The sequence below is a fragment of the Aquarana catesbeiana genome, linkage group LG03 (genome assembly GCF_042186555.1).
Source record: "Aquarana catesbeiana isolate 2022-GZ linkage group LG03, ASM4218655v1, whole genome shotgun sequence".
Classification (NCBI taxonomy): domain Eukaryota; kingdom Metazoa; phylum Chordata; class Amphibia; order Anura; family Ranidae; genus Aquarana; species Aquarana catesbeiana.
In genome coordinates this window covers 739,313,156-739,326,419 of record NC_133326.1, presented here as the reverse complement: position 1 = coordinate 739,326,419, position 13,264 = coordinate 739,313,156, and the positions used below count along the sequence as shown (strand labels likewise).

The following is a 13,264-nucleotide window of genomic DNA, read 5'->3' as shown; positions in this document are numbered from 1 at the left end:
TATACTGTACAGTAGGGATGAGCTTTATGTTCAGGTCGAACATTGGCTGTTCGCCCATTCGCCGAATAGTGAACAATTTGGGGTGAATGAATTGTCGCTCCCAGCAATACACATAAAAGTAATTGAAAAAAACGGCATGGGATTTTTCCACAGTCCATTACCAGGCCCTTTGGGTCTGGTATGAATATTAAGGGGAACATGAACCAAAATTTTAAAAGAATTGTGTGGGGGTCCTGCCAAATTCCAAACCAGGCCCTTCAGGTCTGGTATGGACATTAAGGGGAATCCTGCGCCATTTTTTTTTAATGGCATAGGGGCCCCCTCAAAATCCATACCAGACCCTTCAGTTCTGGTATGGATTTTAAGGAGAACCCTGCACCAATTTTTTTTAAAAAATGGCGTGGGGGTCCCCCCAAAAATCCATACCAGACCCTTATCCGAGCATGCAACCTGGCAGGCCGCAGGAAAAGAGGGGGGGACAAGAGAGTGCCCCCCCTCCTGAACTGTACCAGGCCACATGCTCTCAACATGGAGAGGGTGCTTTTGGGTAGCCCCCCAAAGCACCGTGTCCCCATGATGATGGGGACAAGGGCCTCATCCCCCACAACCCTTGCCCGGTGGTTGTGAGGGTATGCCAGCGGGGGGCTTATCAGAATCTGGAAGCCCCCTTTAACAAGGGGGCCCCCATATCCCCCCGTGTGAATTGGTAATGGGGTACAAGTACCCCTACCATTTCACAAAAAAATGTCAAAAATGTTAAAAAAGACAATGTCATCTTCTTTCCCCGCTTCTTCTTCCATCGTCTTCTGGTCTTCCTTTGGTGTTCTTCTTCCTCCATCTTGTTCTTCCCCCGCTTCTTCCTCTATCTTCCTCTGCTTCTTCCTCCGGTCCTCTGCTTCTTCCTCCGGTCTTTTGATCTTCCTCCGGCTTCTTCTTCCCCTCTTCGTCCTCCGAACGATCCGCCTCAATGGGAAGCTCCCGCTGTGTGACGCTTCTGTTCTTGTGACAGCTCTTATATAACTGAGGGTGGGGCCATCCAGTGACCACGCCCCCTCCAATGCATTCCTTTCCTATGGATTCCCCCATGGTGTCAGAGGGGGCGGGGTCACCCGTTTATGTAAACGGGTGACCCCGCCCCCTCTGACACCAGAGGGGGGCTACAGCTCAAGTTCTCTCAATCTCTTCCACGTATCACACTACATACTATTTCCATGATTGTGGTACTGTGGATTCCTTGGTTTATTCCAATTCCTATTGTTCTGCCAATTATTGTTTCCATTGTGATTCCCATAATTATTCCCATAGTTGTTTTCATTGTTGTTCCCATAGTTGTTACATTAATTATGCCAGTGTGGTCTTCTTGGAGACTTGAACCAGGGTTTTTGGTTGCCCTTGTTACCCCAACAAAGTCTAGGGGTCCTAGGTGCCTGCTGTTACCCCTTATTTCTTGTCTAGGAGGTGCAGGTGACCTCTGCCTCTGATCCCTATGTGGAGAGTTTAGCCTCACCTCTCTTTCTGGTGTAGTGTTGGCTGATGCATGGTTCCCTCCTCGCAATTGGAGTTGTCATTTAAACACCTGATCCTGTTTATAATCAATGGTGTCACTAAGATATTTTTTATTTTTTCTTTGTTTGACTTCTAAGTCCTTTTGTTCCAGAACTCTGTTAAGTTGATTAGAAAATGTTGTAAATTGGGTTGTATTGCTATGTGGTTCCAATTTTTCTTTACATTCCACTATTTGTTGTTTTACTTTTCTCATTTTTCTTTTTATCAGATATTGTAAAATTTTAAGACCTTTTACTTTCAAATGTTTTTTATTGTTTAAACAATAAAATCTCACAACAGAAGCAATGCATTGAATGATAAACAGTAGCTTACGAGTATTTTTTAGAAAATGGTTCCTCTATGAGACCCACAAGTTGAGAGATAATGTGCATCCTACTTCACTATGTGGATCCTTCATACACCTGTATGGTCTAAGCAATAGACTGATAATTGAATATATACATCCATATTCACTTCATATCCATAATATCCTTAAGGCCGCTTACACACGGGCGGACTTTTGACGGACTTCCGACGGACTTTTGACGGACTTCTAACGGACTTTTGAACGAATGGACTTACCTACACACGATCACACCAAAGTCCGATGGATTTGTAGGTGATGACGTACACCGGACTAAAATAAGGAAGTTGATAGCCGGTAGCCAATAGCTGCCCTAGCACCGATTTTTGTCAGTCGGACTAGCATACAGATGAGCGGATTTTTTGACCGGACTTGAGTCCATCAGAAAGATTTGAAGCATGTTTTAAATTTAAAGTCCGTCAGATTTTCAACTGGAAAAGTCCCCTGAAGGTCCGATGAAGCCCACACACGATCGGATTGTCCGTCGGACCAGTCCGGTCGAAAAGTCCACTCGTGTGTACGTGGCATAAGAAACATTGGGGTTTATTAACCACTTTAGGACCGGGCCTCTTTTTTAGATGTGGTGTTTACAAGTTAAAAACAGTTTTTTTTGCTAGAAAATTACTTAGAACCCCCAAACATTATACATTTTTTTTCTAACACCCTAGAGAATAAAATGGCGGTCGTTGCAATACTTTCTGTCACAGAAAGTATTTTTCAAAAAATACACTTTTTTGAATTAAAAAATAAGACAATAGTAAAGTTAGCCCAATTTTTTTATATATTGTGAAAGATAATGTTACACCGAGTAAATTGATACCCAACATATCACGCTTAAATTTGCACCCGCTTGTGGAATGGCGAAAAACTTTTACCCTTAAAAATCTCCATAGGCGACATTTAAAAAATTCTACCGGTTGCATGTTTTGCGTTACAGAGGAGGTCTAGATCTAGAATTATTGCTCTTGCTCTACTGATCGCGGTAATACCTCACATGTGTGGTTTTAACACTGTTTTAATATACAGGCGCTACTCACGTATGTGTTCGCTTCTGTGCGCATTTAAATTTTTTTTTTATTATTATTTTACCTTTTTTATTTTTTATTTTTACACTGTTTTAAAAAAAAAATGTGTTACTTTTATTCCTATTACAAGGAATGTAAACATCCCTTGTAATAGAAAAAAAGCATGACAGGTCCTCTTAAATATGAGATGGGGGGGTCAAAAAGACCTCAATCTCATATTTACACTAAAATGCAAAAAAAAATTGTCATTTAAAAAAATAAAATAAATAAAATGGCCCTTTAAGAGCTATGGGCGGAAGTGTGTAGTAATATAATAGTGTAGTAGTATAGTGGTATCGTGGGTATGATAATTAATTAGTAAGTGCTCTTCCGCAGCAACTCAATTCTTCCAGAGAGATGCACTTTATTGACTTCCAACACAGAACAAGGTCCAAAGTCCACAGATGACAAAAATATCCAGCAGAGTATATCATTCAGAGTCCCAAGTTCCTAGGTCTGTGCCTTAATACACAGACAAGCCAATACTAAAAACTAAATGCCAGCTTGAATGTCCTGTCTGAAATACTAGTCCACTAGGAGGGAGTTTCTGCTAGGTCAACCCAAAATACTCTTTGATCTTATTGTTACCCCCTCAAGTCTAATTACCATCAATAAATACTTCTTCTATGGTCCTTTAAACAATGTACCCTTTGAAATGTTCAATTAGGTTAACAGCCCATACCTCACACCCCTAGGTAGACTTGCATAAGATTAACACATCAAAGGGTCTTCAGCTTTTATAATAAAATTGAGTTGGCTTGGACAAATCGACCATTGTCAACTGAATTCTGGCCTTAAAATTGACTGTACGTGTACATACATATAATAATATAATGTCCCACATAAATCGGTGAACATATTACAACATATACCCCCACTTGGATCGGTTCGAATCATAATCGATTCACAACCAAACTGCTCAGACATCCCTGGCTCTTAAGATTGAAGCCATCTCTATGCTTTCCTTCTTCCTCTGGATTGTTCTAGTTGTCTTCTACCACAACAATATAAACCAAACAAAAAACATATTAATATAAATTGAATAAACACAAAAATTATGGACAGAGTTCTCAATAGCGGGTGAGTAAAAGTGTTATTGGGTATGCTCCACCAAGGCTCCTGAAATTCTTTAGCAATTTTATTAGAACTAATGAGGTTTTCCTTTACCAGTTCTTGTAATTCTATAATTTTCCTACTATCCCTCTTAAATAATGTATCCAATTCAACCGTAAGTGGTGGTATTTTCTTAAATAAAGGAGAAATCATAGAGTCCCAATTTGCCAAGATCAGTTTGCTCAATGTCCATAGATACTTGATTTATCTGGATATTGGCTCGAATGTCTTCCTCTCCAATTGTTAGCAGTCCATCTGTGAGATTCACACACCATCTTGTGATAGGGGTCCGGCACTGAACTTGTTTCTGCCAAGTGAATGAGGGAACCCTCAATGCACAGACCCTCGGGCCTTCTCCATGAATTATTCTCTTCCAGGCTGGTTCAATTTTTTGCAATCGAACCAGGCAGTTTTCAGAGTGTGCAGCAGCACAGCCCTCTATGTACTCCAATCGCTCAAAAGAACAGGAACAAAGCCAAGCCTGGGCATGCCTGGTACAGCAGTTGGGGTCCATGGTTTTCCACACTTGGTTGTCCTTGACGACCAGTTTGCTTTCTGGTAGCAGTCATTTCAGTATATTAGTGCCATTTCTCACCTCCACCTCACCAAGAACGATCCTCTTGTATATTGGTAAGGGTGTGTAGGGATGTAGGGATGTCGACAGTCAGAGGTATTTCCTGCTTTCTGATGCGATCTCTATTACAAAGAGTATCCAGGCTCCTTACATTAGCAAGGGCAAAGTAACACCACTGTCTTTGATAAGATTGAATAATAAAGTTGAGTTCATTATCCTTGGCCATTCTCCTTGTTTGATTTCTTGAAGCCCTAGGCTCAGGTGTTCACTCAGCAAGTTTCCTATAATACTATAGACTTGGATAAGTAATTGGTTTGAAGGGTTTTATTCAGTGTACTCACCGACATTTGAATGTTTTACAAATCTGCAGCAATGGTGTGAATGTTCTAAATATCTATTTTCACTGTTTAAATCCACTCTTCCCCCTTTAAGTAGTATCTGTGTAATCCACCCACAAAATTCTGTTCTCTTATATTTAAACTCTCTATATCAACCCTATTCCAAATCGAACTACCCAAACTGAGGCCTGATATGATATCAGTACCCAGATCCCTCTTTGAAACTTTCTTAAAATTAAGCCCTTGTGTAGCATCCCAAAATAAGTTTATATGTGTTTGAAAAAACGTTTTAAACCATAATCCCATTGATTTTGGGCAACTCTCTGGAGTGTTAAAGAGGAGTTCCACCCAGGGGGTCCATTAAAAAAATAAAAAATAAAAGTCAGCAGCTACAAATACTGCAGCTGCTGACTTTTAATTGGACACTTACCTGTCCCTGGGTCCAGCAATGCGGGGGATCAAAGCCCCGCTCGTCCCCCCTCCGCTCGTCAGCACCGGCATTTCAACTGTGGGCGCCGGGCTGTGGCTTCACAGCCTGGCACCCACTGCGCATGCGCGAGCGGCGCCACGCGCCGTGATTGGCCGCTCAATCACCTGGGACCTGTAATGGGTCCCAGATGATTGACAGGAGGGAGGGAGCAGAGCCGAGCCCTTCCTGTGCCGAGGGGGAAGTGATGTCACCAGCCCAGGCACTGGAAGAGGCAGACTACGAGGGACCACCTAGCAACAGGCATTTAGAGGTAAGTAAAAATTTTTCAGGTATTTTTGTTTTTTTGGGTGGAACCCCACTTTAAATGATGTAAAATTCAACAATAATGGTAACGATAAATATGAAACATCGCTATATACTAAATTTTGAGTCCGTTCAAGGAAAAGTCCATGTTCTGGCCACTGTAAAATTGTAGGACATTCTCTAGAATTTGTGACCATTATATGTAGGATTTTTGTATAGACTCCATCCTCCACGTCATGAGGGCTACAGGATATAATACCCTCCTTAAATATTGTAAAATTCCTTTCTAAAGTCATTTGCATTTGTGGTCCATTCTTTGTCTCCACTAATATTATATCTGTACTCCTGTGACGATCGCTTCCTTCTGGGTAAGTCCAAACAGCAGATTCCACAAAGTAATCAGATTTTGGCATCATGATCTCACATCTAACGACTATCCACCCCCCAACTATGCCCTTTACCATATCCCCATGTATCTGGATGCCTTCTGATTCCCGTAAAACAGTAAGTTCTGTAGTATGATCCACTACACTTCTTTTACTTCGATCAGATTTCCCCACTGGTAAGCACTCCAATTCTTTAACTTGACACGTTTCCACTCTGATGTTTGTGATGTAAAGTAGTAGAGTGATTGACGCTGTTATCAACACACATGCTAATAGAGAAGGCTTGTATTTGTCCAGGGGGGGTGTCTTCATGTTGATGTAGTCCTCTGGTATTCACATTACTCCTGGGACCTGAAAGACAATCTCAGGAAGAAAGTTAGACAATGCTTTCATCCATCAAATCCATTTTTCCTTTAAATGCTTTGATCTGACATGCATGACTCCATCTTGACCTATCCTCTCCCAAGTATAATAACTAAACAGAAGGTCCAATTTTGTCTATGATTGCATAAAGGCCCTTCCACTTTGCCCTAGGAAATGGGTGAAACCCAGAAAAATCCTGTAACATTACTCTAGCCCCAATTTGGTATTCACTGGTGTCACCCATCACATTAAACCACTGTTGTGAGCTTTTATGGGTACATTCATCAGTGGCACACACAGCCTTATGTACTGTAATCACATGATCCTTTAAGATCTCTACCCATGATTCAGATAATGACACAGTTTCTAATGCGGCTGGGACCAGATTTATCAGAAGTTCCCACGTTCTCATTGTTCTGCCGAGCAGAGCTTCATAAGGGGCAAAGCCTATGGACCTGCAAACTCTGGAACGAATAGTTGCCAGAACAAAGGGTAATTTTTCATCCCAATCGGTACCTTGCTCATTGACAACCTTTCTAAGAGCATTTTTAATTGTCCTGTTCATTCGTTCAACCTGTCCCGCAGACTCAGGGTGATAGAAGATGTGAAATTTTTGGATGACCCCAAGGAGCTTACATGTCTCTTGTATCACATTACCTACAAATCCTGGCCCATTGTCACTGTCTAAAACTTTTGGCATCCCCCACTGACTAAATATTTCTTTGACCAAGATCCTTGCAGTAGTAGTGGCAGTACAATTTTTGGTAGCGAAAGCTTCGACCCAGTGACTGAAGGAATCCACCACAACCAGTAAATATTTGTTCTGGTGTGCAGTGTTAGGCAATTCACCTGTGTAATCAATTTGTATTCACTTCCATGGTCCCATGGGAGCTTGTCTCATCAGTGCCCCTCTCCTCTTCCTATTTGCGAGATCATGCCTGGCACACATCAAACATGTTAAGATATGGTCCTACATGTGTTGTTTATTTTGAGGCCACCATGCTACATGATCTACCCTGTTTCCCCAAAAATAAGACCTAGCGTGATTGTCGATGTTGGCTGCAATATAAGCCCTACCCCCCAAATAAGCCCTATTTAAAGTCCTTGTAGGTCTTATTTTCATGGTAGGGCTTATTTTTGGGGAAACAGGGTAGGGCTTATTTGAGGGGTAGGGCTTATATTGCAGCCGTCACTGACCATCACTCTAGGTCTTATTTTTGGGGAAACAGGGTAATCTCTCTAAAGCTAAAGGAAGTTTGGCGTGTCCACCAACAGGGGATCCATGAATCCATGTAAGAATGTCTTTCCTCACACCTTTTGGGGCAACCCATAAAGATAAATTGTTTTTGTAAGTTATTACAAGGCCATCCTTCACCTGCATCCCTTGACCCTCAAACTGTATGGGCCCAGTCCTACACATTTCTTTTAGTTGAGCTAATTCCTCATCCTGATCTTGTATTTTACCCTACTCACATGTCCTTTCTTCAATTCCTTTTGCTTGAGCACGTGTAAGGGCAGACACTGGAAATGACAAAGTATGCTCTATATAGGCCATTCGGGGGAAGTTACTGCAGCCTCCTTTGCTAATCTATCTATAGTATTGTTCCAGTAGTGGTCGGTTGTTTGTTTTCTGTGGGCCTGCACCTTTCGGATATTAATTTTTGAAAAGAATTGCGTTTCCGCCTCTATCATTTTTCATAGGGATGCATATCTTATCTCACTGCCATCTGTCCCTTTAAGGCCCATCACATTCCACCATGAAAGATAGACAACTGCACCCTTGCATACCTGGTCAGAAGCAATGTTAACAATTCCACCATCATCTCTTAACTCAATGAGAACTTGCAGAAGTGCTGCTATCTCCACATACTGTGCAGAACGAGCTCTACATGAATATGAAAATTGTCTCTGTACCTCGCCATCTTTTACACAAACACCAGCAAACCCTGAGATTCTACTTCCATCTTTATAATAAGAGGAACCATCAATGTACCAACATTCACTTTCAAGGTCAAAAGGTTTGGATACGGCAGTAAAAACTCTGTGCTGCAAACTATTTCCTTGCACTTGACATTCGTGAGCTTCCCCTTCAATCATCAATCCACCAATCAGGACACTAGGTTCTTTTAACATCAAACCCTCAATATTCTCTGACAATAAAGCTGTAGTTCATCTCGCCAGCCTTTTACAATTCACATCTGCTTCTTTCCATTTTCCATTTGCTAACATGACTATACGAGTGTGATGACTAGCAATGATGACCCTTTGTGTACCTGTCAAGTACCTGAATTTGTTGATTGCCCAATAACAACACAGCACCATACGAGTACACAAAGGATACTTCTGTTCTACAGTTGATAGTAAACGTGAAGCATAGGCTACAGGTCTTTGTTTTCCAAAATAGTCTTGGGTGAGTGCAACAGACAAAGTACTAAGGCCTACATGTGGATAGAGTCTGTATTCTTTGTTGGGGTCTGGTGATGCTAATGAAGGGGCATTGCCTAAAGTTTCCTTTAATGCTTCAATAGCTTGTGTGTGCTCTGATTTCCATTTCCATTTATCTTGCTTCAGCAGATCATACAAACACTCTGTTAATGATGCATAATGAGGCACAAACTCCCTGCAGAAACCTGTCATGCCTAAGAATTGTCTCAGACTTTTTTCATCAGTGGGCAAGGGTAGCTTACCTATCCGCTCGACCCTTTGTTCATTGATACTTCGCCCTGACTGTGCTACAGTAACACCCAGAAATTGGACTTCTTGCTTTCCCAATTGTATTTTCTTTGGATTAACTTTCAGACCTGCTTCTCTCAAAAGCAATAACATTTCACTCACATCGTTCACATGCTCCTCCATAGAGGCTGACCCAATCAAAATGTCATCAACATATGAAATTACTCTTTCAGGTTTTGAAAATTTATCAATCACTTCCTTAAAGGGGTTGTAAAGGTAAAAGTTTTTTCACCTTAATGCATTCTATGCATTAAGGTGAAAAAACTTCTGACAGAACCGCTGCCCCCAGCCCCCCCGTTTTACTTACCTGATGCCTCGAAAGTCAGCTTCGCGTTCCCGACATCTGTTCCTCCGCTCACCCTGGCCGCTGATTGGCTGCAGTGGATGGATTGAAAGCAGCGCAGCCATTGGCTCGCGCTGCTGTCAATCACATCCGATGACGCGGCGCGCCGGGGGGCGGGGCCGAGTGATACAGCGAGCGGCTATAGCCGCCGGCTGTATCACGGGAGCGCGCCCGCAAGCACTCACCACCGTGCGAGAGAGCTCGCATGAAGGTGGTAAATGCTTGCGGGGAGGAGCTGAGACAGCCGCCGAGGGACCCCAGAAGACCAGGTTCGGGGCCACTCTGTGCAGAACGAGCTGCACAGTGAAGGTAAGTATGACATGTTTGTTATTTTTAAAAAAAAAAAAAAACACCTTTACAACCCCTTTAATATGTGAGTGAAATATTGCTGCACTGTCTTTGTAGCCTTGCAGAAGAACTGTCCAATAATATTGAAGGCCCGCCCAGCTGAAGGCTGTTTTGTATTGACATGTTGGGTCAAGGGGTAAATTCCAATAACTGTTACTGATATCAATGACCGTAAACCATTTCATTTCTGGCGTCAACTTGGCAATCATTTCAGGGTAAGCTGCTACCACAGGTGCCATACTTTTAGCATATTTGTTTAAGGCCCGGTAATCTCACGTCAGACTGAACGACCCATCGGGTTTGATGACTGGCCAGGCTGGCGAATTGCATATTGATGTACCCCTTTTTAATGTACCTTGCGCCTCCAATTGTTTTATAGCTTCTGTTATAGGTTTAATGGCCTCTTTTGGAACTGGGTATTGCTTGAGAGGTGCCGGATCAAATCCTTCCAATAAAATCATTGTATTCATCCTACCACAATCTTGTTTATGTTTAGCCATTATGTCTTCAAATTCACCCATTAGACTATCCCAACAGGGGTCCCAATCTCCATGTAACACACCAACGGGCTTTACTGCTGCTGTTACCAATTCCATGGGAGGATGCCATACATGACCCAATCCGTCATTTTCAGGCATCATCCACAACTTCATGTTTGCAAGATCAACTACCAGACCCTGCTGTACACAGACATCAGCAACAATTATGTCCTGATTTTGACAAACAACATCACACTTCCAATTCTCTCCCCCTATTTGCATCTCAACACCATGCACAAAAGGAGCTTCAATGGAATGTCCAGTGACACCTGTTATTTTAATTTTCTCATTTCCAGGGACAACTGATTTACTAAAAGTAATAGCTGTCCCACTATCTAACAGCGCGAGTTCCCCCTAATGTTACATCAACAGTGGGCCGCCCCCAGGAGTCTAATGTTAAATCAGTTAAGAATCGGCAGGAAGGGGCGTGGGGGGCTCGGAACCCCTAACAATGACTGGTAGAGGGAGACACAGCACTTTCCTTTTCTACTGTTGCTACTTTGACCCCTCCTGCTTTTATTTTTTTCATTTCTTCCTGTATCTTATAAAGCTCCTCTTGCAAACGATCTCTCTCACTTCTTATTTCACTAAACGGCACCCAAGGCTGTTTACTAGGCTTTCCTCTGGATTCTGGCCTCCTATAACTACCTGAAGTGTTATAAGATCTTCCTCTCCATGGTCCTGAATCATCTCTATTTTGCTGCCCCCCGACTCCAAAAATTCTAGCTGCATCAACCGCAAGACTGTCCTCTTTGCACTTTCTCCTCCACACATTATCCGCTCTTAACAAAATATCACTATAATCGCTAGGATCAGGTGTAACAGATAAAATGCCTTCCCTGACATCACCATCCAATGCTTCTAATAACATTGCCCTATGAACCAAACCACCACGCTCAAAACCGGGATTCCCAGTCATCACATATTCCATCACACTGCTAATTCTATCTGCAAGTTCATATGGGCATTCATTCTTCATCTGCCTAATTTTTCCTGACAAGGACACATTTGTCGTCACACCATACAATGCTTTCAATAGTTCCTTTAAAACATCCTTAGTTTTATGACGCTGGCCACAATTTTGCAAAATCCGTGCCCACAATCCGTTACCTACACTTTTCTGCAAAATTCTAGTTAGGTTCTCCACATTCAAGTTGTATGTGTCTCTGACTCTCTGCAAATCACAGAACCAATTCATGAACCTGTTTACATCATAGCGGGGTACCTGACCTATCTCCCTTATAATAGCTTCCATCTCCTGTGGCTTTAGTTGTTTTGTAATCAATTTAATTTCACTTGAATCGTCAGTGTTCAATACAGTTGTTGTAGTGGTAGGAGCTGCTGGTATGCATGGGGCTGCATGTAACGCATCCCAGGGATATATTGGCTTATAATCTTTGGCATCAGGCGTTATTTTAGAGGTTTCATTTTGATACGTGTAACTTGATTTTTCTGCCAATTTATCAAAAGCAATGTTAGCAGCATGTTTACACTCCTCCAACTGTTTCTCAACAATTTGTATTTTTACTGACAATTACTCATTTACCTGACTTAAATCATCACATAATTTTGCCTTTTCAATCAATGCCTCCCCAGTAGTGATAGCGTGCAACCTGAGATCTGATATCCTCTCATTCAACCCTTTCTCCATTTCCTCATATCTCTGAGTCTGTTCTAGAATTTTCTGCTTTTTTTCCTTAATCTCCTTTATTAATTCTGTACAACAAGACAGTAGTCCCTGAATAATGATACCCTTACGTTTCTTTTCTTTAGTTTTCTTATCAAAGACATTATCAGATAAAAAACATTTCATTAAATCCCATGACTGTCTATATTCTTGGGGAATCTCATAAGGCCCCCATGACTTTTTATATAATTTAGCAGCCATATATTCACATCCTCTCCCTTAGTGCTATTGTCACCACCAGACAAAGCCAAAGCCATTGTGAAGAATATAATGACAAAAAAAAAATGCTATTTAAAAAATAATGAACAAGGCACACTTACCAATTGTTAGGTTTCCTAGAACTTCCTTCCTGGGTCCTCACGGTCTTCTGTCACCTCACAGGATTGTTGTCACCACCGACTTCTGTTACTAAGTCCGAAAATGCTCTTCTGGTCACTTGAACGGCACCAATGTAGTGATATATCCTTCAAAGAATGGGTCACAGCCCCAATGTAGTGATATATTAATATTGGGTGGATAATAGTATAGTGGTATCGTGGGTATGATAATTAATTAGTAAGTACTCTTCCGCAGCAACCCAATTCTTCCAGAGAGATGCACTTTATTGACTTCCAACACAGAACAAAGTCCAAAGTCCACAGATGACAAAAATATCCAGCAGAGTATATCATTCAGAGTCCCAAGTTCCTAGGTCTGTGCCTTAATACACAAACAAACCAATACTAAAAACTAAATGCCAGCTTGAATGTCCTCTCTGAAATACTAGTCCACTAGGAGGGAGTTTCTGCTAGGTCAACCCAAAATACTCTTTGATCTTATTGTTACCCCCTCAAGTCTAATTGCCATCAATAAAAACTTCTTCTATGGTCCTTTAAACAATGTACCCTTTGAAATGTTCAATTAGGTTAACAGCCCATACCTCACACCCCTAGGTAGACTTGCATAAGATTAACACATCAAAGGGTCTTCAGCTGTTATATTAAAATTGAGTTGGCTTGGACAAATCGACCATTGTCAACTGAATTCTGGCCTTAAAATTGACTGTATGTGTACATACATATAATAATATAATGTCCCACCTAAATCGGTGAACATATTACAACAAAGTGATGTTTTGACGTTGCTTCCGCCCTG

The 13,264-nt window shown here is 41.7% G+C and overlaps 1 protein-coding gene and 1 pseudogene across 2 annotated transcripts in view; one reads left to right on the top strand and one right to left on the bottom strand.

Annotated features, from left to right (window-relative positions):
* Positions 1-13,264, top strand: part of LOC141133867 (NACHT, LRR and PYD domains-containing protein 3-like) — a 314,489-nt gene that overhangs the window by 103,899 nt on the left and 197,326 nt on the right. The window lies entirely within an intron of this gene.
* On the bottom strand, positions 10,889-12,387 carry LOC141131169 (uncharacterized; annotated as a pseudogene).